The sequence below is a fragment of the Mustela nivalis genome (genome assembly GCF_964662115.1).
Source record: "Mustela nivalis genome assembly, chromosome: 3".
NCBI lineage: Eukaryota > Metazoa > Chordata > Mammalia > Carnivora > Mustelidae > Mustela > Mustela nivalis.
The window spans coordinates 22,862,754-22,888,274 of record NC_139022.1 but is presented as its reverse complement, the minus strand read 5'-3'; the positions used below and the strand labels follow the sequence as shown (position 1 = coordinate 22,888,274).

The 25,521-nt window shown below is 38.7% G+C and overlaps 1 protein-coding gene across 1 annotated transcript in view; it reads right to left on the bottom strand.

Annotated features, from left to right (window-relative positions):
* The window catches only part of LOC309861977 (conserved oligomeric Golgi complex subunit 2-like), a gene marked incomplete at its 3' end in the record, with an annotated part of 623,083 nt that overhangs the window by 505,189 nt on the left and 92,373 nt on the right, over positions 1-25,521 (bottom strand). The gene's annotated exons all lie outside the window — the stretch shown is intronic.

Sequence of the window (25,521 nt, the reverse complement as noted above, 5' to 3'; positions counted from 1 at the left end):
TATTTGTTCATTAACTAATCTCCAAATTCCTGACTAAATCCCTTTTGTAAGCCAGAATGTGAGCTAAAAAAACTGGGATTTTAAAAAATTTTCATTTAAAATCCAGTTAGTTAACATATATGGTTGTATTAGTTTCATGTGTACAATATAACATATAGCACTCGGTGCTCATCATGACAAGTGCTCTTATTTAATCCATCACTCCTTTCAGATCCTCTCAAGTAACCATCAGTTTGTTCTCCATTATGAAATGTCTGTTTCTATCTTTGTTTCTCTTTCTATGTGTTATTTTCCCCTTTGCTTGTTTGTTTTGTTACTTTTATTCCATATATGAGTAAAGGTATTTGTCTTTCTCTGACTTATTTCACTTTTAGCATTATACTGTCTAGTTCCAGCCATGTTATTGCAAATGGCAAGATTTCAGTCTTTTATATGGCAGAATAATATTCCATTGTATATACATACCACTTATTCTTTATTTATTCATCAATTGATGGATACTTGGGTTCTTTCCATATCTTAGCTTTACAAATAATGCTGCTATAAACATAGGGGTGCTAGCATCCCTTTGAATAAGTTTTCTTAAATTCATTGGGTAAATACACACCAACAGAATTGTTGGATCACAAAGGACTTCTATTTTTAAATTTTATGGAAATTCCATACTGTTTTCAAATATGGCTGTATCAGTTTGCATCACCACCAACAGTTCACAATTGTTACTTTTTCTTTTTTTTAAGATTTTATTCATTTGACAGAGAGAGATCACAAGTAGAGAGAGATAGGAGGGAGCAGGCTCCATGCCTGGCAGAGAGCCCAATGTGGGACTTGATCCCAGGACCCTGAGATCATGACCTGAGCTGAAGGCAGAGGCTTAACCCACTAAGCCACCCAGGCAGCCCCCACAAGTGTTACTTTTTCACATCCTCTCCAACCCCTTTTGTTTCTTGTAGTGTTGATGTTAGCCATTCTGACAGGTGTGAGGTGGTATCTCTTTCTAGTTTTGCTTTGCAATTTCCTGATGATACATGATGATGGACATCTTTTCATGTATCTACTGAACATTTGAATGTGTTCTTTGTGGAAACACTTGTTCATGTCTTCTATCCATGTTTTTATTGGATTATTTGTTTTTGGATGTTGACTAAAAACTGGATATTAAGTAACACACAAGACAGGTTTCCTTGAGCTTAAATTTTATTTGCATGAGTATCATTAACAGGAAAAAATATGCATATGTGTATGTACAAGTGTGTTTATGTATACATCTATCTATCTATCTATCTATCTATCTATCCTCTATCCCCTGTCTTCTAATTGTGGTAAATGCTGTAAGGTGGGGAATGGGATAGTCTGAAGAAATATGCTGCTGGATATGTTGGGTAAGCAAATTTAATTGCACTCAGATGCATTGGATATAAGTGAATCACTCAAATGAGTTATTTAATATTATATAGAAACAAATTAAAATTTTATGTAGTTGAAAATAATAGGTAGTTAAAATAATTTTTGTTGTTTGTTGTTTTTGTGTCTCTTTTGTTTATATATACTATGGTGTGAATGTTTATGTCTCCCAAAATCATATTACAAAATCTAACTCTGGAAGTGATAGTATTAAAACATAGGGGCCTTTGGGAGGTGATTAGGTTATAAGTGGGATTACAGTCCTTTTAAAGGAGACCCCAGAGAGTTCTCTTGATTCATTCATCATGTACGTTTACAGTGAGAAGATAGCCATCTATGAGGAAGTGGGCTCTCCCTGGATCTGCCCATTCCTTAATCTTGAACTTCTCAGTTCTAGAACTGTGAGAAATAAATTCCTGTTCTTTATAAGCTATTCAGTCTATATCATGTCCGTTATAGCAGCCTGCATGCAGAAGGACACTATGACCTAAAACGAGAGCAATAAATATAAAGTTTCAGTAAAGTCAGTTGGTACAATGTTTTTTTTACTTAGAGAAGACATGCTGCTTCATGTTAAACCTTGATATTGTATATGTTTCTTGAAGGGCCACTTCTTACTCCTTTGTGTGTTTTTCACAAAGTCCAGGATGATGCCTTACATAAAGGTAATATTTTATAAATACTGTTGGAAATATATACTTCTCTAAAATCTTATTTTGCCTACAGATTACTTGGAACCACTTTGCCTTGTGTAGAATATTTGAAATATATTAAGAACAGAATGTCTCTCTAAATAACATTTAGAATCATCATTAAAAATTGGTAGCAGACTGAAAGAAAAGTCCAAGAAGCTGGCAGAAGCAAAGGACCAAATTTTTGACCTGGCAGAAAAGGATTGGTAAATAAGGAAACAAATCCAAAGAAATAAGGAAGAAAGATGAAACATGACAATGAGCTTAGGAAAGTCATTGACTCCAAGGAATAGAAAGAGGTGCTTATTGTAGGAGAAGTAGGAGTGAGAGAAAAAAAAGAGGACTGAACATGGATTTGAGAATTCAGAGCTAAAACTGTCCCTCATCTGGGAGCAGAAACAGAGATCCAGATTCAGAGGCAAGGAGGACTCACATGACCATCCACAGAAGCATAGAACAACAAGACATAGTTTCATTCCCTCTGCAAAAGCTATCAATGGAGGAATTCTCTTTACCTAAATATGCGTGGGAGTGTAGTTTGTACATAGCCAAGTCACTTACCTCAAGAGGACAAACTATACCAGCTCTCGAAGCAGGCCAGATAGCTCAAGCAACACCAGCCCAAGCCAAAATCCATTTCCCCTGCATTTGTGAACAATGACAGAGCAGTGGTTCACGTCTAGAACTAGGACGTATTCAGAAGTCAAAGATTGTGTCATGGATTGTGCCTATCGGTTCAGAGGCGGCCTTCAGCTCAACTCATGATCCCAGGGTCTTGGCATCGACTCTGTTCTCAGGTTTCCTGCTCAGGGGTAAGTCAGCTTTTCCCTCTCCAGCTCTACACCCTGATTGTGATCTCTCTGTCTCTCTGTCAAATATGTGCATGTCAATCAATATTCCCCTATATCTGAATGTGTGGGCAGTGAGAGATGAGTTAGAGGCAAGGATGGTGAACACTCCCAACAACTGCAGACTACATATATCTTAAGCCATGATTTTCTTTGCAAAGGTCAACATTGATAATGTTCTAGTCATACCTCCGTGTACCAGGAAAGAAGTAGCATATTTCTTGAAAGACACAGCTATCAAAGCTCCATTGAGAGACCGTAAAGATGGAGAAGGGATTTGCAAATTATATATCTGATAATGGACATCTACTCTGATTATTAAAAAATGAATAAAAATAAAAAACCTTACTAATAACCAAACAGAGTATCCAATTTTACATGTGAAGGAAATAATGGAAGAGACATGTCACCAAAAGGATATGGATGGCTTATAAGCACATGACAAATTTCTCAACATTTAGACATTAAAGAAATACAAATTAAAATCATAATGAGACATGCTTACATATCTATTAGAATGGCTAAAATTATAAAGGCTAATTGTACTTCGTCTGAGCTAGATTGAGAAGCAACAACAAATCTAAACTGTTGTTGGCATATATCATGATACAACCACTTTGGAAAATAGTCTGAAAATTTTTTTAAATGCAAAATATGTTGCAGTTACACAAATAGCCATTTTACTTCTAGGCATTTAAACAAGAGAAACAAACCCCATGTTCATACAAGGACTTGTATATGAATTTCATAGCAGCTTTATTTTTAAGAATTGAAAACAATGGAAATGTTCATCAATGTCCATCAATAGAGCAAAGACAAATTATGATCTATTCATTAAAGAGATTACTATTCAACATCAAAATGAACTATTTACAGTTGGAGATTCTCAAAATAATGATGCTGAGAAAAGAAAAGCCAGGCAATGAATAGTATATACTGTGTGATTCCATGACTATAAAAAAATCTAGAAAATACAAATTTATATATAGTCACAGTCACCAAATATATTGGTGAGATTTTAGTGCCTTCTTCTGTGCTCCCATAGCTTCCTACACTTGGATCTCCGAGCATTTGTTACACCATGTGAAAATATGAACTCTTTTTCTTTATTCTGTCTTACTACAATAAGAATCCTTGAAATTTTATGGACATTTGAACTCTCAGTTATTAGCAGAAATTCTATCACACAGTAAGTTTCCAAATATAAAAGCCAGAGTTTTACAATGACTTCTAAGCTTTTACATGATCTAGCCACTCATTTAACCTCTGTGACCTCTTTCCCTGCTACTCTTCAGTCACTCACAGTGGCCTCCTTGCTATTCCTCAGATATGCCAGGCATGATCCAACCTTATGGCCTTCAAGATAGCCAATTCCTTTGTCTGGAGTGACCTTATTGCTGATAGTTCTAGGCAAATTCATCACCTTTCCATACCTTTGTTCAATTGTCAGCTTCATTGTAACTACCCTGATCTTCCTATTAAAAATTTTAACTCCCCATCCCCTGCCTAGCAACCTTGATTTTTCTCACCCTGATCGAATTTTTCTTTTCCCCCATTATACTCATCAATTTTGAATGCACTATGCAATTTTTATTAAGGTTTATAGCTTTTAATTGTCTCACCCATGAAAATATAAGTTCTACAAAGCCAAGTATTTCATTTACCAGTGTAGTCTGAAGTAATATCTGCCATATAATAGGTTCAATAGACAATTGGTAAATTTCAGAATAAATTAATGTTGAGAGTATACTGAATTTCACAAGTCATTTCAATAATTTTTTCCAAAATATAAACTATATAAAACATACCTTAAATTTACTTTCAAAATATTTTATAGTATATAATGGACAATATACATAAGCCTTAAAGAAACTATCATATAAATAACCATTTCATACCTACTTAAAAACTGCATAATACCACACTCCTAGATCCTCTCTGAACGTTCTAAATTAACCCTTCAAAGGAAATACATTTTTAAAAATAACAGATTTTTTTGTCAAATAATTTAATAAAATAAAAGTTTCATTCATCTATGTAGATCATAATAAATGTTTTTAATAAGCATGAAATTATAACTCTGAAGTGTGCTAAAATGAAACCACCTGCGAAGGGTGAGAGAACAAAAATAAACATCATTTTTCCAAATAAGAGGAATTTATTACTTTTGAATCCAAGCATGTGGATTTGTTCAAACTGGCAATAAAGGAATATGGAAACACAAACCATAGAAAGTCACATTTTAGATTTCAAAAAGACTTTGAAGTGAAGAGTATACATTTTCTAAATGCTACATAATGCTACATAATGACAAGATGACAGGTTGTGACAAATAGCCTTTTAAAAGCTCTACTCATAATGGAACGGAAGGTGTCATTTCCCTATAATTTTATATATATCATTAATTTACTATATCTGGATACAACATATTACCAAACAGATGTTCATCAAAGACTAAATCATTTTTAATGGAACATAATAATTTGAACCTACATGTATTAATCATTTTTTTTGATCTAACATTTATAGTCTCGCTAAACATTTTATCAGTAGTCGACAAAATTCAAAAAAAAAATAGGATAAAAAGTCGTGTTTGGAAAAATAGATTTTTTTTCAAATTTGCATTTAAATGAAAATATTTGCTGATATTTTTAAAACTTTAAATGTAATTTTATATATATCTGACCTATCAGATGATATAAAATTTTTGGAGAAAATATGACATATTTTTTGATCTTGGTTGAAGGTATTAATAAAGAGCAACTGTTTGTATTATTTGTATTGTGATATCTTAGTTAATAAACATGAATAACTGGTATAAAATATGTTTTTTAAAAATTTTTATTTATTTACTTGACAGAGATCACAGGAAGGCAGAGAGGCAGCCAGAGAGAGAGGAATGGAAGCAGGCTCCCTGCTGAGAAGAGAGCCCACTGTGGGACTCAATCCCAGGAACCTGGAATCATGACCTGAGCCGAAGGCAGAGATTTTAACCCACTGAGCCACCCAAGCGCCCTAAAATATGTTTTTTTTTTATATATATATATAGAATTATAGTTCTTGCCAAAATATGGAACTAGCTGGAACTGAATGCCTCCTTCAAAGTCAGCTCTGGAGAAATTATGCAAGTGTAATATGGAACTATTTCAGATATTAACCAAAAACAAAGAAATGATGATAAATTCCTTAAAAGACTCAAAGTTGCTCTTGACTGGTATGTTTCAAGCTCTATTCCTGGTTTGAAGACAGGTTTTAACAGGCCTGTCACTGTAGAAATCAGCTGGATGTTTAGAGGCTATCAGAACTGTACAAAAACCTTGAAGGGGTAAAGACTTGAAAATTCTTTAGAGAGATTAGCTCCCTAAGGCATTATTCCTCCACACGTTTTCCTCCAATCAATTAAGACTGATGGATGAGGGGCACCTTAGTGGCTCTCTCATCACGTAGGTGGTGGGTTAAGCCTCTGCCTTCATCTCAAGTCATGGTCTCTGGGTCCTGGGATCCAGCCCCACATCGGGCTCTGCTCAAAAGGAAGCCTGCTTCCCTCCCTGCTTGCCTGCCTCTCTGCTTACTTGTGATCTCTCTCTCTCTCTCTCTCTCTTTATCTCTCTCTGTGTCCAATAAATAAATAAAATCTTTAAAAAAAAGGCTGATGGATGATAAATTATGAAAACTGCTCCCTCCAAATGATGCTTCTTCATAAGGATTTAAGAATTTAAAATTGTAAGAATTTAAAATTGAAACTTGATCGTAGGATTTATCTTATAGAATAACATCAAGTGAAGGCAGTTATTATTAGTTTTGAAGTATTTGTGATTCTGAATTCTTGGCCTCATTAGTAAATTTATTTTTAAATTCTCCCATGGAGTGGTGATTGGCCTTCAGTCTTTCATTGATGTACATACATCATTGGGTCAAATGAGATGTGTGTGCCCAGAACTATATATAATCTTCTTTGTATTTCACTGGAGATGGCATTTCTGAGTTTTGTTCAATTGAATTTGGACAGATGTTTTAATAGTCACTTCTAGAGTTGGCCCTGGAGAATATCTTCCTTTTTTTCTCTTCCCGATTCTCTGAAAAACCCTGACTAATTCACATTATCACTGTGATATCACAATTCAAGTTTTTCCAAACACTATAGCTGCAAAATAGAAGGAAGCTACTCAGAATGTAATACTATTGTGAATGATTGAGAAAGAAAACATTATTATAATTAAGCTACCAGGTTTCAATGTATTTTATTGTTGCTTAGAAAATCCTAGCATACCCAGACTTTACAGAGATTTGATGATCCAAAGAGGAGCTGAACTCATGGACCAAAATAACTATGCATATAAAAAGTACAATTACTTACCTAAAAAAGATGATGTGGTTAACTTTATATGGCAATCCAAGTGTTATTGGAACAGGAATTAAAAAAATAGCTTAGGGGCGCCTAGGTGGCGCAGTGGATTAAGCCACTGCCTTCAGCTCAGGTCATGATCTCAGGGTCCTGGAATCAAGTCCTGCATCAGGCTCTCTGCTCAGCAGGGAGTCAGCTTCCCTCTCTCTCTCTCTCTCTCTGCCTGCCCTCCATCTACTTGTGATCTCTCTCTGTCAAATAAAGAAAGAAAGAAAATCTTAAAAAAAAATGGAATGACTGTACTTTTAAAAAAATAGCTTGAAAGGGGCGCCTGGGTGGCTCAGTGGGTTAAGCCGCTGCCTTCGGTTCAGGTCGTGATCTCAGGGTCCTGGAATCAAGCCCCACATCGGGCTTTCTGCTCAGCAGGTAGCCTGCTTCCCTTCCTCTCTTTCTGCTCGCCTCTCTGCCTACTTGTGATCTCTCACTGTCAAATAAATAAGTAAAATATTTTTAAAAATAGCTTAAAAGTATATGATAAAATAATGATATACATATACAAAGAAAAGATACTATACTGTGAATATAAATTAAGTGAAACTTGTTGAAATAAAGAATACAATAAATGGAGACTAAGATTAATATAGCTGTAAAATGAATAAATGAGTTGGAAAAAACAAACAAACAAACAAACAAACAAATTAATGACTTCTGCCCAAATGCCGCAGAAAAGAAAACAAAATAAAGAAAATATTTAAATAAGTACTGAGATAAATTTTGGAGAATTAAAGAAAGATAAAAATTACCAGACTTAAAATGATGCCAAACATGAGAAATCAGAAACAAAACAAAACAAAATCCACACACACACACAACCACTCATATACATTATGGTGAGTTTTAAGAATATCAAAAACATAGAAGAGCATAAATGATGCCCAAGAGAAGAACAGATCACCTAAAATGTACAAGAATAATACTGACAGCAGAATTCTCAATAGTAATAGCATATAAAGGAGACAGCTGGGGGTTTGTATAGATGGAAAAGATATTTGAAACTAGATATTATACATCAAGCCAAATTATTGATTAAATTTGAGAGCACAGTAAAAATACAATGAAGCATGTTAGGTCTTAGAACATTTATCACACAGAGACACACATTTTAGAAAAATTCCTTGGAGGACAGCTCAATTTAGATAAAGAAAACAGAATTATGTACTCAAAGGCACATTTTGAAGGAAGAATTGAATATAGTCTGCACTGCAAATATTCTTTAATCGTATGTTCTGATTTTCCTAAATTTAAGAAGTATTTGTTCAAATATTTATATTTAAATAAACCCTAGGAGACTTTTTCTTGGATTCTGGAAAATCAGTCCATTTGGATACAAATCTTTTTGTCACTGATGGAAATTTTGATAGCCCTTAACAGTGGAATGCCTAATGTATTGTTACAGCAATTGTAATTTGCCAATACATGGGTGATGTGTGTGTGTTGTGTGTGTTTATTATTATTTTTGATGGTTTTACTCTTCTATGAGATTTTTAAGTAGACATAATTTTAATAAATAATGATTTGTTGAAATTTATCTGAGGTTATATATAATAAAATGAAATTTGTGTGAACTAAAGAAGTGTGTCTCCATTTTTTTTGTTTTAAGAGTAGACTGGTCTTTAAAAATTGTCCAAAGAAGTACATTATATTCATTATTAAATTTGATAATATACAATAAAGTATTTATGGGCATATGGAACCATATCAAATTCTACTATTAATTCATATTAATAATTACCATAAGAGGAAAAAGGGATATTTTTCAAAATGAAAATTAGCGTATTTTTCAGAATATGATATAGTGTTATTCACTGAACAGAGGGAACAAATGTCAAAGTTTAACACAGTTTACAGAATGTTTTAACATAAATTGAAATTTAAATCTGACCCAATTTCACAGTTTTAAGTAAAATGGTAGCACTTATAGTTGGGGATGCCCAGCTTGCTCAGGGCGGAACACCGCCCCTTCACAGAAGCTGGGCAGCGGGGGATACCTCGCTTGCTCATGGCGGAATGCAGCCCCCTCACAGAAGCTGCGCTGGCTGGAAGCCCGGCCGGCCCAGGGCGGAATGCCGCCTGCTTCAGGAAAGCGGAGCACCCGGGAACGACAGGTTAGCTCAGGGTGGAATGAAAACCGCCTGCCTCCCTTATCCGCCATAGAGCCTTTCTCTTCCCAGAAGTGCCTGTTGTTAGTTAGAAGAGTTCTTTCAATGTGCTTGTTTAACTATAAACTTTATCCTCCTTCTTGCTTGTCAGCAAGATGGGATTAACATTTGACCTTCCTCAATCCTTCTATTGGCTATTGTTTTCTATCCAATAAAAGTGAGACTGTAGAGTTGCTCTTGGCAGACGTCCTTTTCGACTGTTGTCCCCTGCTCCCAGTCTTTTCCAGCTGACTGGTTTGTGCCTAATTCTTCTCTCGTCGCCATCTGGAAGCGGCACCCAAGCTTTCTTGGGCTTCCTGTTTTTGGTGTTCTGTTCCACTCATCTCTGCCACCGCCCCCAGGTCCTCAAAATGGTTTTCTATGGTATCTTCCAGAAAACTTCTGATGTCCTCTTTAGTATGTAGGCTACATCAGTAGGGAATAGCGTTAAAACCTCTTCTGTTCCATGTGGATATTCACGTCGTTGAGCACCGCTTGGTCAAAGTCTGCCCTTTTCTGTTGGTCTGTTTTCTCTGGTCACTTCAGGAGTCCTTTTGTAAGAAATCCTATCCCATCAGATGCTCCTCTCACTCTCTTTCTCCCTTACTCTTGCTCTGGCTTCTTTCTTCAGATTTGCCAGGGAATGACGAGTCCTTTTCATTCCTATGAAGATAGAAGAATTGGCTAATCCACAGATAACATTTTTAGTGATATACAAGTGTATATATAATAACTGATATGGAGATGTACATGTGCACCTACATATATATTCTTTAATCTATAAAGTATGGAGGTTGGATTAAGTCTGAAGTCTCTCATACAGCTTGATAACCTGTGACTCTTTGATCAATAACTTCCATTTTCCCACAGGTCAGAGAAATGGAAAAAAATGCACATATGAACATATGTAGCACGTTAAAAAATGATCACAAATCCTATGACTCCCCATTCCCTTTGATTCACATGGGCTATGTGACTGTGTTAAACAGTGAAATAAACGTGTCAGTTTCAGGCCCAAGTCCAAAGGAACCCCTCTCTTGGAACATTTGCTATTGGAGCTCTGAGTGGACAGGAAATAAGTCCAACAACCTTGTTACAAAGACTGCACGGAAGTGGAGGGCCATCTGAGCCTCATCTCCCAACTGTACCCATCAAAGTGACAGGCATGTGCATAAAGTCATCCTGAATCCTCTAGACCAAGCAGCCTCCTGCTGAAGGCCACCACCCACTGACCTCAGTTAATGCCGTATTAAGCATAAAAATTGCTCCATGAGATCCTGCCCTAATTTCTGACCCCCAAAACATATGTAATATGACAAAAGGGTTGTTTTAAGCCCCCAAATTTTGAAGTCATTACATAACTAATTGGGTAACATGGCAAATACGTATCCAAACTAATGTAAATCAAGGAATATGTTTAAAGGCACCAAGTTATCTTAAAAAGTTCTCTGAACACACAGAAAAACAGAAAGAGACCCATAACTACAGAGAACAAATTGATCGTTTCCAAAGAGGAGGCAGCGGGTGGACAGGTAAAATGCGTGAAATGCAGTGGGAGATAACAGGCTTCCAGTTACAAAATTAATAAGTTGCAGGACGAAAGGCACAGAATAGGGAATATGGTTGGTGGTCCAGTACGGCGAGCACAGCATAACATACAGACTTGTCAAATCTTGTTGTTTTATATCTGAAACGAATGCAACATTGTGGGTCAGCTATAATTCAATTAAAAAATCAAAGGAAGTTTAAAAAAATTAAGAATGAGCTCTGTTATCCAAATAGGACATACGAGATGGATTTCCCATCATACCATAAATTGAAAACGACTTCTTTTGATAGAACAATGCTTTCCTTAGTCTTAGTCCCTACTCCCTCCACAAAAACAAAATTTCAAAACAAAACAAAAAAACAAAAAACAAAAAAAACAACTACTTTTGAAAAACAGCTTGGTATTTTGAAAATTATAACTGCAGTGAGTGATGAGAGTGAAAACAAACTGATAATCCACGTTTCCTCATTTCTTATCCCTTTTATGAAGATGAACAGTAAAATCATATGTAAGAATTAACCAGAGAGAGGTCCATTTTCCACTCACTATAATCAAGCTGGAATTCTCAACTATTATTTAGTATTAGTTGATTCTGGTCGCAAATGCAAATATGGTTTCACTTCTTGGGCACATGAGGAAGATTTGGTTGGTGAAACAGACATACTAGGTTGGCCCAGGCCTGCACTGCCAGGGTTCAGAAAATTGCAAGATACAACCTGACACTTAAAACTTCCCATCAACAACTACCGCTGCCCCCCCAACATCTTGTTTCTTCCCACAGACAGCTCATACTGAGACCTGTCCACTGTCAGGGTCAAGCTAAAGGGGGATGCCCACAAACTAGGTGGGAAATGAGAGGATGCAACTGCAGCTCTCTGGGGATGCCTAAGGCCACTGAATGCCCCGTCATGATTCTCCAGCACAGATGGGGGCAGCCTGCACCACGTGGGTGGAGCTCTAGGACACAGAAAGTACTGGAGTGGCAGTCAACAAAGAAATGTGTTTGTGTAATATATAAATCCCCATAGGGTTGTCAATTGGTGGGATTCACTTTTTCTAACTGTTCACCCCATGACATACAACTTCAGGAAACCCAGAGCCCATGGATTATTGTTGAAGGGCACATTCGGACTCAATCAAAGTGTAACTAAGCGTAATCATACAAATAAATACAAATATCATTAAAAAATAAATACCACCTCAAACTTTCTTTTTCATTCCCAAATGAGCTTTTATGGGTTTTAATATCAATTAATGTGCTTATAGAACTGGTAAAAAAAAACAGTCAATGATGAAATTTTAAAATTACCACTCTGCTTTCCCTAATTTCTGTTGATGTACTTTTATCTCACACAAAAATGAATTACTAAGGAATAAATCATACTTCACTGAACACGTTTCAGCTGAAATGATGCACCAAGATGTACAGCTTTGGTCAGGCTTATACTGTTGTTGTCAACATAGTATATGGGGTGTAAGAGCTACTGTCTTTTCCTTCTCCCATGAATATTAGTCCTAACAGATTCTTCACGTGGAAAGAAAACTTAGTCTAGAAGATACACTAATTCCTCTCCTCCCTGGTGAAAAATACTGTTAGAGGTATTAGTTTTAGATAGAGAAGCAAGTTCACTTTGGAAAAAAGCACACACACACAAAACCCTCCAACATGACCTTTAATACAGTGATAAGGGTGAAAGTGTAAACTTCATTTGGAAACAGCACTCAAAATACTGTTTTGAAGGGGCTTTACAACAGCGGTATACTCTTTGAAAAGATTTTTCAGATCAACTGATTGAATCATATTTAATTTACCTAGGGACAATTAGATAAAATTTAAAATTCCAAACAAAAACTTTTAGGACACAAATAAAATTATATGTGCTTTTATTCCTGCAACTATCTCCAAAATCTAATATTCAATGGTTTAAATTGCTGCATTTCTCATTTGCAAGGCAGATGAAGAGAGGAACACAGCAGACACATGTGAGATGAGGTGTGAGGCATAAAAGGGAGCACAGGAGGCAACTGACCAGCTGAATAGCGACTGCCCCAAAGATGACCATATCCTGAGCCCAAGAAGCTCTGAGTACTTTACCTTACCTGGCAAATGGGATTTAGCAAGCATGATTAAATTAAGGTGTGAGGGGGGAGAGATTATCCTGGATTACCTCGGTGGTCCCAATGTAATCATGAGGATCCATAAGGAGACAGGAGGATCAGAATCAGAAGGCAATGTGAAGTTGGAAACAGAGGGATAAAAGGTGGTGCAATGAAGGGCCACAAGTCAGGGAATGCAGGCAGCTTTAGAAGCAGGACAAGGCAAGAAAGTGGATTCTCCTCTAGAGCCTCCAGAAGGAACACAGGCTGCTAACACCCCGATTTTACCACACTGAGACTGATTTTTGAACTTCTGACCTCCAGAACTGCAAGATAATCAATTTGTGTTGTTTCAAGCCACTGAGAATTTGTCATTTGCTACAGTGGCACTAAAAACTATTAGAAGAACTCACTGAGACATATTGAGTCTGTACAATGGCAGGGACCATTTCTAGGTAGGACTATCTTCAGGGTGTGGTAGTACTGGATCTGGAGAGTTGACTGCCAGCATCCTTCCTCCCTCCCCCTCCCTGAACCCCAGTGCACTGTGTGCCTCCTCCACTGCAGCCCAGGTGACTCACAGGAAGCTGGCCCCATCCACACTACAGGGAAGGGGTCTGTCATGGAAGCCAGTCATGTTCTTCCTGGGCCATTCACACAGCCAGCTGCACGACAGTCAGTGCCTTGTTACTGTTCTATGAGAGACAGTAACCTAGGTTGTCCCACACACACAAACGGGAAGGGCTTTACAGAAATATCTGGGTTGTCTCTGAATGTGAACAAGAAAAGCAGTGCCCCCACTGCGGGCAGCCATCACACAGTCAGCAGGGGGTGGAAGACAAACTGGCCAGAGGGAAAGGGCACAGTAGGGAAAAATGGAGAAAATCATGGAGACAGTGTGAATAAAACACATTCTCTGCAAGCACTGCCATGAGCTGCTTCTTCATGAGATTGAAGGTTTTTTTTTTTTTTTTTTTTTTTTAATCTTTAAGACAGTTTGAGTTAGGATGAGACAACCATCCAAACTGATTCAGGAGGTCAGACTTTACGGAAACTAAGAAATCCAGATAATAAAAGTAGATGACTCACATGTGTGAAAAGTTTCCTTTCCCACTAAGGGCAGGGGGAAAACTAGAACCTTCAATTTGTGGCTATTCCATTATTCTTGCTATTTTTCATCACTCAAATGTATTTTTCAAGAATGAGGAAATTATTCTCAATAAATACAGTGATGGTTCCCTGAAAATTTGTAACCAAGTAGGGAACAGTCAGAGTCTCTAAACAGATTGTTTTGAATTGACTTAACAATCACACAAAATAGACTGTAAAATTTATCAAAGAGTGGGGCTGAGTTTCTTATATATGATTTCATGCAAATTTTTGTCTACCTGATGATTTTTAGTTTTTGTCTACAGGGTGGGTGAATAAAGGTGTCTCAACATGGTCCAGAACTAATGGTGTTCCCTGGCTCACTATGAAATCCAGGGTCATTTCTGTTTCCTTTTCCATGAACTTCTCCTTCCTCTCATTTGGTCTGTTTTTCAATCGGACTGTTTGTCTTCTTCTCAATTTGTAGGCACGTCAGAGACATGAACTCCTTGAACAGCTGATGTTACAGATGCTTTTCACAGCCTGTTGCCCACATGCAGCTTTACTCGTTTTTGATATACAAATCTTTTTCAAATTTTTAAAATAAAGTGGCATGTCATTTCTTCTATGGTCTGTGGGTCTTATCTCTATCTAAGGTAGTCTACCACTTCCCAAATTTTTACATGCCCCTAGATTGTCTCCAAATTCTTTATCATTTTGTTTGTAGAGTTAGAACTTAAACCAATTTACAAGGTTAATCAATCTGACATCTGCTTACATATGTGATAGGAAGCAAGAGTTCTAAGAAAGAGAGTTCTTTCAGCTCTGAGGGATAGAGCTTAAAGTCAATATTCAATGATACTCTGTCTCATTTTCTAGAAGGAACTGGTGGTTTCTGTTTGGAACTCTGACAATTTTTTCTTAGTCCCTGAATGTCAAATAGGTTTACGTCTGTTTTGGTTTGAGTCTGTTCAGCTAATTCTCCCTGGGACTTGAAGGCTTTATGAACTGAAGGCATGACTGTTTTTCAGCTCAAGTAAATGCTGCATTAGTTCAGTTATAACTTCTGTTATTTTCTCCTTTTGTCCTCAGGGTACTTGCAAGGTAGATTTGGACCTGACCGCAGATCTTACTTATTCGTTTCTCATTTCCATCTCTTTGAAATTTTCCTCAGTGTTCTGGGATATTCCTTTGGAAAATCAATTTTGTGGGGCACCTGGGTGGCTCAGTGGGTTAAGCCACTGCCTTCAGCTCAGGTCATGATCTCAGGGTCCTGGGATCGAGTCCTGCATTGGGCTCACAGCTCGCTGGGGAGCCTGCTTCCTCCTCTCTCTCTGCTTGCCTTTCTGCCTACTTGGGATCTCTCTCTGCCAAATAAATAAAATCTTTAAAAAAATCAATTTTGTTCTCAGCAGTGATCATTACTGTTTGCAGGGTTCCTATTACATGTTACAACTAGTGAATTTAAGTTTCAAATCTTTCTTGTATTTTTATGTTTTAAAAGATTTATAAAATTTATTTGACACAGAGAGACAGAGAGAAAGTGAGCACAGACAGGGAGAGTGGCAGAGGGCAAGGGAGAGGGAGAAGCAGACTCCTCACTTAGCAGGGACTCCCCACCCCCCACCACAGGGTTTGATCTCTGGCAGACATTTAACCAACTGAGCCATCCACGCACCCCAAAGCTCCCTTTCAAAATCTTCAGTAAGTATTTTGCTGCTCTTTACTGTAACTGTATCCCCCTCAGACTTCTTGACAATAAGTTTGTCTAGCTCTGTAGTCAGTTCTTAATCAATGAGGACACGTGCTCTGGACCTCAGTTTGGTGCTCCTCCACCAAGGTGCTACCTGCCACTCAGGTGTGTGAACTCTTGCAGCTCAGGCCTAGTCACACTTTTGGGAACTCTGGGGCATCAGCGAAGCTACTCTAAGGGGACCATGCTTTGTGCATAAAAGCAGGCCCCTGCCATGAAGCAGCTCCTCTCAAACCTCCCCAAGTTGTCCTTCCTTACACAGCACAAAGTCTCTAAGAAACTCAACCTGCTGGGAAAGCCCATTTCTCTATGACCAAGGACCACAAGAGAGGGAAGGTATACCATGGGCCCCACACAGAAAGAGGTCTTCACTGAAAGCCTTCTAAAGAGAGTCTGCCTTTTCTTCCAGGCATTCCATCATGGCACCTCAAAATCCTGAGATCTCTTCCACTGCTCCCTCTGAGATGCCAAGAGGCACTTGGCAGTCAAATAGGTCCTTCCCACAGCCCACCTACATGATTATTGAGGGCCTGCCTGGTGCTGGGGATGGGTGAAGGCAACACGGGCCCCTGGTCTTATGCTCTGATGTCACTGGCTCTTGAGCAAAGGAAGGAAAATGAGAGGGTCCAGGAGACTGCACACAACATCATGTTTTCAGAACATCTTTCTGGCCCCCAAGATCACCTTGTCATGGCAATGTCAGCAGGGCATGGCAAGTGCTATCTCAGAAGTCCCTCTGACACCTCAGCAACAGAGAGAGAGCCCACCCATAAACATAATCCCTAGAACCAGCATCCTTTAGGAACCAAAACCCCTATGAGTCAATTACTTTGGTATGTGTTAGTGTATTTTTACCTATGTAAAATATAAGAAAAAGAGGAATGACATACCTGTATGATTTGGGGCAGTAGAGCAACTCGATTTTGAGTGTTTTGGATTATAGCTAGATACGTTTTTCCAAAAAGAAATTTATAATCCATTTAATAAAAACAATGTGAATTGCCATGTATGGAATTTTATACTATAAATGTTTTCATTGTCTTGAGTTGTAGTAATGTACATACACTGGCGCTGGTCTCAAATGGGGGATGTCTGGAAGGAAACAGAATACATGATTAGGGGAGTGAGTGTAAGCCACCACCCTAAACAGTTCAATTTCTCACAAACATATACCTCAGCTATATATTTGATTGGATGAATATCAACTAAAACTTTAAAATTAAAGTACCAGAAATTATTAGGGATGACATTTTTTGGTAGAATTGTTTCTGATACTGCCTTGTGACCTGACAAAGGTGGGATGGTGACTCCTGTTACTGCTTGCTTATTATAGCTATGGCATACAGCCGTGGAAGTACTAAGTACTAAGCCACTAGAAAATTTGAGAAAGGATAATCAATTCTAATAGTAAGGATATTTTCACATACATTATAACTAATTTAATATTTTAGGACTGAAACAAATCTAGAAGAATGTACAGACATTCTTCATCATTTCAGGTACTTTAACATCCAATACTACCCTAATCAAATCCATGAGACTTTAGTTTTATAGCCTTTTCCTTGTAGATGAATCTGAAGAATAGAATCAGTATAAACTACTTTATGTCTGAAAAAATTCATCTTTGAATTTTGACTTGACCAGCTCCACAGAATTAATAACAAGTCCCTTTCTTGGTGCAGCCACATTGGGAAACAGTGTGGAAATTCCTCAAAAAAATTAAAATGGAGCTGCCCTATGACCCTGCAACTGCACTCGGTATATACCAAGAAGATACAGATGTAGTGAAAAGAAGGGCCATCTGTACACCAATGTTCATAGCAGCAATGGCCAAAGTCACTAAAGTGTGGAAATAACCAAGATGCCCTTCAATGGATGAATGGATAAAGATGTGGTCCATATACAATATGGATTATTATGCCTCCATCAGAAAGAATGAATACCCAACTTTTGTATCAACATGAACTGGTCTGGAAGAGATTATGCTGAGTGAAATAAGGCAAGCAGAGTCAATTATCATATGGTTTCTTACTTCTGGAGCATAAGGAATAACACAGAGGACATTGGGAGATGGAGGGGAGAAGTGAGTTGAGGGAAATTGGTGGGGGAGACAAACCATGAGAGACTGTGGACTCTGAGAAGCAAACTGAGGGCTTTAGAAGGGAGGCAGGTAGGGGGTTGGGTGAGCCTGGTGATGGGTATTACGGAGGGCACATATTGCATGAAGCACTGGGTGTGGTGCATAAACAATGAATTCTGGAACACTGAAAAGAAATAGAATAATAAAAAAAAGTCCCTTTCTCCTTTAAATTTCATAATCAGTACAAAAAGTTACATGGTATTGGACTTGAGCTACTACTTGCTGTATGTCCAGCTCTCTTACTTTCTTTTTTTTTTATTTTCAGCATAACAGTATTCATTGTTTTTGTACCACACCCAGTGCTCCATGCAATCCATGCTCTCTATATTACCCACCACCTGGTACCCCGACCTCCCACCTTTTATATACCTGGAGGCACTTGCATGAGGCAGACAAGTTCTCAATAAAGAACTTTAATTCAATATATTAAAGTATACTATGTTTTCCACAGTGAATATAGACTATTTATCAAATCAGAATCAAGTTCTGAAAAAAATACCCATATACAGATAGCTAACAAATACACAGCCCGGTACCTCTAAAGGTTAGTACTTCTACATATTTCAAAAGGCATCAAGTTTTTGCTGCTTTCCCCTGATCCAAGCATGCACATTTGTGTGTATGTAAGTAAACACCCAAAGACAACTGAATTAGTAGTCCACATTCACCACATGGATTAATGCCTGTTGTGATCTCTTTCCCTCCCAAATTGTTTCTGATTATTCACTTTAACTAATTTTGCCTGCTTTCCAATAATAGGGAGAAGAAAATTTGCTTCCCCACCCCAGCACCAATCAAAGGGATACTTATGTCCTGTGAGCCTTCATTTTTCATAGGGGAAAACAAACAAACAAACAAACAAACAAAAACCCAAAAAACCCTGAGCAGTGAAACTAGAAATTCCCTCATGTTTCCTTCCTTTCTGGAGCTTACTGCCCTTAGGTTGCACAGTTGCCCAAATATTGGCCCCTCCATAAGAAGCTGTAAGTAGCACGTAGTGGATGAAAGATCCAGGATAAAAGGAAGGGCTACTCTGGGCAGTTGCATGGCCTGGGATGGTCTGCCTCACCACTGGGCAAGGTCTGGGGTCTGGGGTCACCGTACCTCAACACCGTTAAGAGAAGACTTCAACGAGAATGTTTATTTCAACATCTTTGCATGAGAAAATAAACACTGCCTTCAATAAACAGTTTCAATTAAAAATTAAAATTTTAAAACTTAATTTTAAATATAATTATACCAAGAAGAATCATGACACATGTTGAATTATTTTAGGAGCCACAGTCTTCCTGAGGTACAAATAAATAGTTTGTACAAATAGGTAAAATCATTTATTAGGAAACTTTAAACCTCTTACAATAAAGTTACCATTAAATATAAGAATAAAGTGACTATTTTGCTTAAAAATAAACAAAGGTCACTTTGAAAGAGAATGGCAGCTTCCCTGTGGACATCCTCTATACCCAGCCCAATCAGTACTTACCAAGTACAAGTTTGTAGATTTTGCTAAGATGGTAAATGATGGAAATAAATGAGGAAGACAATATTTTCAAAACAGTGTAAAAAGAACTTTAAAACAAGTATCTTGATTCTCCTTATTCTTCCACTCTAATTTGTAGCCTTTGGATAATATGTGGGAAAGAACATATATACATTTAAATTTTAACTTAAATGTCTACTGAAATAAAATGCTATCTTATTAAAATTCCTATCCGAAATTAAAAAAAAGTCATGGTGACAAATAATGTTGACAATCATGTAATGTAATCCTATCTTAAAACTCAAATTATGCTAAGAATGAATATTTCAAAACTAAATGGTTTACTTTGTTAAAAATATTCTGAGTATTAAAAAAATCACCCAATGGTATCATGTTTTTAAACTCATTCTACTCATCATGCCTGTATTTTATCCTACCAGTTCTCTCTAATGACTTAGCATTCTTTCTTGTCTGCTGTCCTCTCTCATTTCCTTTCACCAGCACCAAAAACACAAGACTCCAAAGTCCTGAGAGCAGACTGGAGTATCCCTTTGCCTTCTAGAAGCTGTGCATTTTGACCCTACTGGTCCATTCCACCTGCCCAATAGGCAAGATTGCCCAATAGGACAGTGCAGTCAGGAAGGGAGGCAAGGACAGAATCTTGAGGGATAGCAGAGAGAAAGAATCACCTTAAGAAAACTGGCAAGAATTCCTATCTTACATTGAGGTCTTCCATCCATTTTGCGTTTAATATTTTGTTCTAATAACACAACTCTGGGTGGGCTCCGAGATGGCTCCTCAGTGGGGACACATCACCAGGAAGACCACACCATGATTAGAATTTAGAATCTTCGGCACCCCCACCCCAACCCCTACATTCCCCCAGAGAGGGGAGGGGGCTAAAAGCAGAGCACATCTATGTAAGGAAGCCTCCATAAAAATCCTCATAGCAGGGACGCCTGGGTGGCTCAGTTGGTTAAGCAGCTGCCTTCGGCTCAGGTCATGATCCCAGCGTCCTGGGATCGAGTCCCACATCGGGCTCCTTGCTCAGCAGGGAGCCTGCTTCTCCCTCTGCCTCTGCCTGCCATTCTGTCTGCCTGTGCTCGCTCTCTCCCCCTCTCTCTCTTTGATAAATAAATAAAATCTTTAAAAAAAAATCCTCATAGCAGGGGTTTCAGGAAACTTCCAGGTAAGTCAACATATCCAGGTACCAGGAGGGGGATAAAACCCAGCTCCACAGGAATAGACATTCCTGTGCTTGGGACCCTCCCAGACTGTGCCCTTTGTGTCTCTGCATCTGACTGTTCATCTGTATCCTTTATCATATCTTTCATAAATTGCAAATGAAAACAAATGTTTCCCAGAGTTCTGCGAGCCACTCAGTTGAACCGGAGGAGGAGTTGAAGGAACCTCTGATTTGTAGCCAAGTTGTAGAGAAGTTGTGGGTAACCTGGGCTCCTCCTACTTATGACTGGCACCTGAATGTGATGGAACAGTCTCACAGGACTGAGCCCTTAACCTGTGGGATCAGATGCCATATCAAGGCAGACAGTGTCAAAGCTGAGTAAAACTACAGGACACCCAGTTGGTGTTGCAGAGTTGCCTGGTGAGGGAAAAATCCACAGCCTCAGCCACAGTGTTAGAAGTGAAGTGTTCTGTGTGAATATGGTAATATAAAAGCCGATGGGAGAACTGAAATGTTTGCTTGACATACACTCTCACACAAAATATTATGTATGCCAGGTCTTTGCTGATGTGATATAGCACATATTCAAGTTCTAGTGAAATATCATAAAGAGTCAACTCAAAAAACAAACAAACAAACAGACAAACAAGCAAACATACAAAATATGGATGAGCTGGGAGAAAATAAGCAATGTTTCCTCTTTCCTATCAAGAGAAAGACCATTCCTGAATTATCCAAGATTTTGCTTTTACCTGAATAACCATACAGTTCAATAGTACTTAAAGGAAAAACCATGTTTGGTCCTCAGCGATCCTTTCCCCTGATATGGCCGGCAAGAGTGGAGTGATTCTTGTGGATATATCTTTGCTCCAGAGTGGGGAAAAAAAGGAGTTCTTTCACCAATGTTCAAAGGGTTTTTAAAAAATGGCCTTCATTAAAATACATCTGCCCCTCCTTTGGAACCTGCTCACGCTACACTCCAGGCCAGCGAGCATCAAGGGGTTGGAAATACGGTACAAACTCCCATGAAGCCACCTTTCCCTCTAAACTATTCTTCTCTCTGCCAAATTCTGCTTCGGTCAGCCTAAGGATCAAATACCTGTCTTTGGGCAATAAAGTGATGTGCATTAATCAATCATTGGCCCTAACTGGCAAGTTCCTTAAAAACTCATGGGACACAGATGGTTGCCATGACTTTCCCACGAAGCAGCTACTGTCTTTCCATGAATGCGGCATGAAAATACAGGGCTGGGTGAGCAGATGAATGTCCACTCATGAAACAATCATGCTGAGGACAATAAACAGTAGTTTTGGATGGCAGATTTAAATTTCATTCACAGCCAAGAAAACACTCCAGATACATGATGTGTCTCCACTTCCTGTTGTTTCCAACATCTGAGTCCTCCCTTCCATTCCTGTTTCCACCACTTCAGTAAATGTCTCCCATCCTCATTGCATATAAAAAAGGCTCTGATTCTTTCTATTCTAATGTCTGTAAGACATTACTGTGAACAAGAGCAGGGGATAATTCCTCCTCCAAACCCATCTACGAAATAAAGGGTTCTATTCAGGATCATGACAAGCTGAGGAATCCCTCAAGAGAACTTCCAGAGTCATTTCAACCTGTAAGGCTGGCTAAAATGTTCCTCACCATCCACCACACCAGGGCTAGGACTGATGAGTGTCTCCACCATGCAGGTCCCTAAGAATGACATGATCGCTGGGAAACCAGGCACAAGGCAAGCAAAAATCAGCACCTGCTCTTCTGCAAAGTTTGTCTGAAGTGCTTGAAGCCACAGAAGAAACAGATTCACTCCTTCAGATCTTACCTAAAAACAAAATTAAAGGTGACAAAGTTAAACACATGTTTATGCAGAGATGCACTGCAATGCAGATTCAGTTCTGAGAAAGAAAAACTAGAAGTTAAAGGTACCGTTAAACTCCTGCACCAAGTTCTTAGTGACAAGAAATCAAGCGTGCTGCAAGAAGCCCAAGGGTGAAGAGTTGGGGTCTGGAGCCACAGTGCCTGGTTCCAATGCAGGCTCTGCTTTTTGCTTTTTGCTTGCTTAGCTGTGGCCAGTGGAGAACCACCAAACTTCTCCCTTTGCATCAGTCTCTACCTCTGAAAAATAAGGATGATAAAAGAATTTACCACAAAGTGTTTGCACAGGGATAAGTGACTTACAACAGTGCCTGTATCATCAACTGTCATTTAATCACAAAAATAATGCAAAGACAATCATCCTCCAAATTTACAGTGTGCTTTGAATAGGGTTTTTTCTATAATATGCTTATGTATCATGGAAAGTTCTTGAAAAATCTCAGAGCTAAATAAGACCTTAAAGACCTGGCTCAGTTATTTGACCTTGAAACCCATTCATCAGGCATTTCTACACCAGCCCTCCTTTTTTTTTTTTGCCTGTGCAGGTAGCTACCTTGAGGGCTACCGCCAAATCATCACTTCCACAAAGAACCATTCAGAAATTTCTCGAACTCATATCATTGCTGGACTTCTGGCATAAGTCCATTGTTCCTGGTGGATGCTTCCAGTAGTAGGAAATGGAACATGCTCAATGAGGGCAGGGGGTTGTGTTTGACTTGCCCACTGCCATATCTCCAGCACCTAGAAAGGTGCCTGAAACACATAGCTGGCATCCAGTAAACGTGTGCAATAAATGAGTGAACTAGACAAAAATAGATATGCACTGGTAGACGTGGCCTGTGGAGTACAGCTTCAAAAGCAGGAGAGTATTGAGAGTCCTACATGGTAGGTTGCATGGCACTGAGTTAAAGAAAATGGGTCCTACAATCAGACCAAAGGTTAAACCTCGAAAGTTGTGCGAACTTGGACAAGTCACCTACAAGAACAAAGACCCCTGTCTTCTATTGATAACAGCTGGGAAGAGAGAATCCATTTCAGACGAAAGGGGACACAGGATGGCTGTGTACGACACTTATATTGTGGTCAAGATAGCAGTGTAAATTCACTTCATGGGGTCCCACACCATTATCCCTCACTACCATTTGAATTACATGGTAATAAGAGATGAAATATATATATATATTTTTTTTTCAGTGTAACAGTATTCGTTGTTTTTGCACCACACCCAGTGCTCCATGCAATCCGTGCCCTCTCTAATACCCACCACCTGGTTCCCCCAACCTCCCACCCCCTACCCCTTCAAAACCCTCAGATTATTTTTCAGAGTCCATAGTCTGTCATGGTTCACCTCCCCTTCCAGTTTCCCTCAACTCCCTTCTCTCCATCTCCCCTTGTCCACCATGCTATTTGTAATGCTCCACAAATAAGTGAAACCATATGATAATTGACTCTCTCTGCTTGACTTTTTTCACTCAGCATAATCTCTTCCTGGAAGAGATTATATATATATATTTTAAAAGATTTATTTACTTACTTATTTATTTGACAGAGAGAGATCAAAAGTAGGCAGAGAGGCAGAGAGAGAGGAGGAGGAAGAGGGCTCCCTGCTGATGCAGGACTCAATCCCAGGACCCTGAGATCATAACCTGAGCTGAAGAAACAGGCTTAACCCACCCACTTAGCCACCCAGGTGCCCCTAGATTAAACACATATATTTTTTAAAGATTTTATTTATTTATTTGGCAGACAGAGATCACAAATAGGCAGAGAGGCAGGCAGAGAGAGAGGAAGGGAAGCAGGCTCCCTGCTGAACAGAGAGCCTGATGTGGGGCTCAATCCCAGGACCCTGGGATCATGCCTTCAAGCCGAGCCGAAGGCAGAGGCTTTAACCCACTGAGCCACCCAGGCACCCCTAGATTAAATATATATTTTTTTAAGAGAAGAGAAAAGTTAGCAAGTGAACCTCGGTAAAAAACAAAACAAAACAAACAAAACCCAAAACTGACAAACATCTCCATGAAGCAGCAACCGCAGAAATTCTCAGTGATGCACAGATGTGTAGCGACAGGAAAAGATGTCTGGAGGCTGACTTCAAGGAGGACAAGTCGCTCCCACTGGAGATAAAGGCAGACAGAAAGGCCTGCTCGCTTGCTGCCTGAAGCCAGAACTTCAACTGGGCTGCGGACTTGATTGCACACCACTTGCTTCACCAGAACACTGTGAGGTTTCCAGTAGCTCATTACATCTAAACACTACTGCCTCCTTTAACAAGGTTTCCCTTCCAGATTGCCCCTGACTTACAGGGATAGGCAGTAGGTGTCCCTCCACGTGCTCCTTCCAAATTCTCTCCTCTCTCTGCTTTCTTCTGATCCACTTTTTATTTATGGGCTAGCTTTATAGGATATCCCTTCTGTGATTAAACAGGTCTTAATAATTCTACCTTTTGTAAAGGAAGCCTTCCCCAATTATTTAGATGTTGATAAATATTTACCTCTGAATCTCCATAAATCATCACTTTATATGGCACCAACATGTAGAAAATAAGAATGAAGTTACCCAATTTTCAGAATGAACCATACAAATGACAACCTGCCATCTAAAGCCAGAGACAGAAAGAGAACATCTGCATAAACTAAAGTAATGCGGGTTCCTTATTCATTCATATTTATTATGCAAAATGGAAGTTTTAGGAAGATTAGAATAATGCATACTTGTTCTATTATATAGGCAACTAATCCTCTGTAGATGGTAATGTATCCATAACTCCATCTCCAATCTAGAATTTCTGAACACGAGGAGAGGGTATTAAAATCTCCTCTGTGGGAGGCAGAGCATTACAGTGTCTGGCTCTGGCCTTC